The 4,562-nt window shown below is 50.9% G+C and overlaps 1 long non-coding RNA gene across 2 annotated transcripts; it reads right to left on the bottom strand.

Moving 5' to 3' along the window:
* Window positions 1-2,872: 2,872 nt before the first annotated feature.
* On the bottom strand, window positions 2,873-3,861 carry LOC124651108. 2 transcript variants are annotated; one of them, XR_006987275.1, is made up of 3 exons: window positions 3,723-3,861; window positions 3,236-3,571; window positions 2,873-3,122 (listed from the first exon to the last, which is right to left on the bottom strand). It is a non-coding gene; the product is annotated as an uncharacterized LOC124651108 (long non-coding RNA). The 2 variants fall into 2 exon arrangements; XR_006987276.1 differs by having other exon boundaries at window positions 3,236-3,376.
* Window positions 3,862-4,562: the final 701 nt, after the last annotated feature.

Here is a 4,562-nt window from a genome sequence, read left to right as displayed (position 1 = left end):
GAGCCATGAACCACGTGTGATGCGAGTAACTGGACTGGACTGAAGCCTGGACAACGAACTGAACTTTTTTTTGAACAAGGAGTGCCCCGAAGGGCCAGGAAGCTTTTCATTAAATCCAAACGGTGGAGGTACAAATTATTACAAAGGACCCCATAATATCAAATAAAACATATAGGTACCCAGCATTTACCGAAAAGACCTCTCTGAGAGATGAAGAAACGCAATCGGATCTTTCTCTTTCACCACCGCCGAGCCAGAGATCCGCTACGCCGCCGTCATGCGAAGAGGCGGGGACGAAACCATTTGCCTCAACGCAGCCGTAGTATGCGGCTGCAGATCTCGGGAGGGGCCTCGCAAAGGAGGTTGAATCGCCGGAGTCCTTCGCCGGCCTTTGGATAGGCCATGGTTTGGCCTTGGATGTCGGACGGCTACCATCCGCCGCCGAGATGCTGCTCAAAAAAATTGCTTCCCAACTCCACTGCTGGCAGGTGCTTTCTCTCACCCAGTCGATTCCTCCATCCATCACCACCACGGCGCAAAACAGAGGAATAGGACTGGAAGGGGAGAATCACCTAGCAGTAGGAAATCCTTCACCAACGCCGTCGATACAAAGCGGCCCGCCATCGGACTCACCATTCCTGCCACAGAAAGGAGGAGGCAGGCGGAAAAGATTGGCTTGAAGAAGAATCCACTTATTGATGAAGACCTCACCTGGAGACCAGAGGCCATCAGCGAACGCCAGAGTCATCCAGGTGCTTCTTCGCCTCTCCTCGCCACCACGGCCGGCCAGAGGTGCCGAAGCTCCTGAATTGGTGACGCCCCACTGCTCCTCCTCCTCGCCACCTCAGCCGGCCAGGAAGAACAGAGAAACATCACACCCCAACGCCAGCAGACGGCCAGCAGCCACTTCTTTATTTAATGGGACGGTGATCTCCCTAATCATCCCCGGCTCCATCCATCGGAGCAACCAGAGAAGAGAGAGAGCTCCTAAAGCCGACGAGATCTGGGCGCCAAGATCTGCAGCTCGTCTCCAACTACTGGGCAAAAAGCCCACTGCTGGCACATGGCCTAAACTACTGGTTACCCTAACTACTCCCCCCCCCCTTCTCCATCTCCGACCGACAGCGCCGCCAGATCGTAGTCGGGGGTGGCCCGGAAAGAAAAGCGTGTCTACCAAGGGGGAGAGGAAGAGTGGTGGGAGGGGAGGGGAAAGTGAGCGGTTTCAACGAACTGAACTTGTTGGCTGAATCGTCTGAAACCCTGCGTCTAAAGGCCATCGGTTGTTTACCATCAGTTCATCACCAAAAAGTTATTGCGTGTCTGCGTAGAATCCACAGCCTCGATCGGGACAGATAGTTGGCCTCGATCGTGTGTGGTGTCTCTATCGATCGTGTCCACACCCTTCAATGGCTAAGGGCACGAGCAATGGTGGCATACACAATTAGTTGCTTCATGTAAAAAAGTTGCAAGAAGTAACATGGTGAATTTTATCTCTTTAATGGAAGCTACAACTTTAGTTAGAAAAAAGAGAAAAGAATCCCACAAATACGACACTATGTATCTCTTTCTCTCTCCAAAAAACATGCTTTTAAGGCTTAAGATCCCACTTCCTGAAGAGGAGGCTGCCTCCTCATCCGAGCCTACTTTGGACCATCCGAAACTAGCTAAAGGTGTGAGACAGTACCTTTAGAACAGTGCATTGGGAATGCCCTAAGGGCATCTCCAGCGGCTCGACGCATTTCAGACGCCCAAATTGTCCGCGGTCGTCCGTTTGCGTCGCCAGGCGGACGCCATAATGACCGCGAGGGGCGAAATGTCCGTTTGCGTCAGGGGCCACCTCCAGCGGTCCGACGCATTTTGGACATCCCAGTGCTTTGTTTCCTTGCTCCTTTTTTTCTTTTTTGTTGAATGAACAAGTAGTACTGAATGTTTTGTTGCTCGAATCGAATAGATTAGCCATAAACAATTCACCGGATAGATTACTCCAATCGAAAAGGTTCAAACACATACAAATAAGAACAAATTTAAAAACATATATAAACTAAAAACTAATTTTTGGCCTTCTAGTTAGAAGGCCCTGCCTCGTCGTCCAAACTCCTGCGCCTCTTGCTTGTCACCTCCTCGTCGGAAGAGGAACTGGATGACGACGCGCCCGTCGAGGAGTTGGAGTCGGAAGAAGTATCGTCTTCGTCGTCGTCGTCGGTGAACGGACGACGACGACGACGCGCCGCCCGCGCCTGCGCCCTTGCCTGGGCCCTGGACTTCTTCCTTGCCGCCGCCTTATCGTCTGCCGCCTCCTGCGCCTCCAGCCGGGCGAACTTGGCGTCGGAGTCCTCCTCCTCCTCCTGCCCCAACTCCTCATCCTCGGCGTCGCTGCCAGCACCGCCTCCGTCCTCCTCCTGTCCGTCGCTGGCATTGGCGCCTCCGTCCTCCTCCTCCTCCTCAGTCGGCGTGGAGGCAGGGTCGCTGGGCGTGGATCCCGGATCGCCACTACACCACAACACTAAATTCATGACACACAAGTTGGTTGGGAAAACAGCTTTCACCAACAGAAAGTTGGTCGGGAAAGTGTTTTGCCGACCAACCTTGTGGGTCACCAAAAGTCCAGTCGGCAAAGGTCTTTACCGACCAACAACTCTTTGCCGACCGACAGTTTGTTGGCTCTGTTTCACTTTCCCGACCGACAGTTGTTTCCCGACCAACATTTGTTTCCCAACCAACAATCAGTCGATGCACGTTTTGCCGACCAACATTCAGGTAGCCCCACCATTCAGTTTTCCCAACCAACAGTCCGTGGGTTTCATTGTTGCCGACCAACATTGATACCATCCTTATTTGTGCTTTGTCAATGCAGTAACAATGAAGTCGCAAATTTCATAACAGTAAAAATTCAACACAATTACATATTAATGCGCATGTGACACATGTCCTCTAGACGTATTAAACCAAAATCAAACACATTAATGAGAGGAATATAATGGTTTAGTACCCAAGACAATGTAGAGGTTCACAAAATGGTAGCTAAAAGATGTATCCGAGATTCATAGTTTGCTCTATTATACAAAATACCCACTTGACCCGAACCACACACTTCATGTTTTTCACCCTCTTGCATGCATTTCCTACAAAAGGTAAACAAGTTTCAGTACATTCATAGAAAATGGCAATACAAAAAATTATATAAAGCATAGTTGTGCACAATTAACATCATATTTATTTTTAAAGCAACAATTACTTCACGCTTCCGAGGTGGGTGGCCAGCTGAGATATAACTCCTTGCTGCTTGCTAGCTGTTGGGCTGGGGTGTTGACATGCTTGGCTTGGCTTTGCACCCGGCTGAACTTTGGGAACTTTGGAGGCTCAGAGCATGTGTTGGCTACAAGCAAACAATAGGTCTGCAACTCAGCAAACATTGTGAAGCAATATATGCAGTGACATTTAACCGCTACTGTTGAACTATATAATAATACTAATCAGGACCAAAGTAAGATAACTGAAAAATGGTGACAAGTAGGGAGGGGGTGTCGCTGTCTCGTCCCTGAGAGAACGTGAGTCGCTGGGAGAAACAAACCTAATACAAAACAAATTGGAGATTACAAATCTAGGCTCCACATACCGAAGAAATTGGTGGTCTCCACACTGCCACGCACATGCACAGAGAGCAGCTGCTGTTGTATCGCACGCACTAAGAGCAAGGGAAAGGGGAGAGCACACGAGCTGACCTGACTGGGTTGGGCGTAGACGAAAATCACCACAAGCTTCAGCTGGGTGTGGACAGCGACAGGGGCAACTTCGGGACTATCAGTTAGCCACCAGATGCGAGCGCCGCCACCGGCCAGGGAGAGCTCGAGCGCGCGAATTGGGGAAGGTCGTGCTCGCCGGACCGGAGCGCCGCCGCCGGCCGCACAGAGCACGTCGGACGGCAGAGAGAGCTCGAGTTCCTATGGGGACGGCAGGACGGGGTGGCGGCGGCTCCCGATTCGAACAAGTCGGGGCAGTCGAGAGACGCACGCGTGGTGGAGAGGCGGCCGGCAGAGCTCGGAGCGGCGTGGTGGATTTGGGATTTAGGGTTCAGTTTTTTTTTTTTTTTTGGCGTGAACTCAGCATCTTTATTAACTCACAATATCAGGATTACAATCAGCCATTAGGCTGTAAGAGAGAAAATGAGGGCTCTCAAGCAGCCACTCCATAGACACGTCATGGGCGCAGGCATGCCTCGCACATTCATGTGCAGACTTATTCGCTGACCTACGAGTAAAAACAATCTCAAAGGAAGAAAAACCTAAACTGAGTTCTTTAATTTCTCCTATGATGGGGGCAATCACTGCTCGATGATGCCCTTGCTCCGACCAGAGCCGAACCAGCTCTGAGCTATCCGTTTCAGCAATGATTTTGTCATAATGTTGCTTTCTCGCAAACACAATTGCGTCTCTCAATGCAAGAGCTTCAATGGTTAAGGGGTCTGAGATGCCCTGGTAAACCCGACACCAAGCACTTCTGAACCCATCTGCATCGCGTGCGACGCCTCCACTTGCTGCTCTTCCATCTTCTGATCTGATGGC

Source organism: Lolium rigidum, chromosome 5, assembly GCF_022539505.1.
Source record: "Lolium rigidum isolate FL_2022 chromosome 5, APGP_CSIRO_Lrig_0.1, whole genome shotgun sequence".
Taxonomy (NCBI): Eukaryota; Viridiplantae; Streptophyta; class Magnoliopsida; order Poales; family Poaceae; genus Lolium; species Lolium rigidum.
The sequence above is the reverse complement of the archived record's forward strand: the minus strand, read 5'-3'. Positions and strand labels throughout refer to the sequence as shown.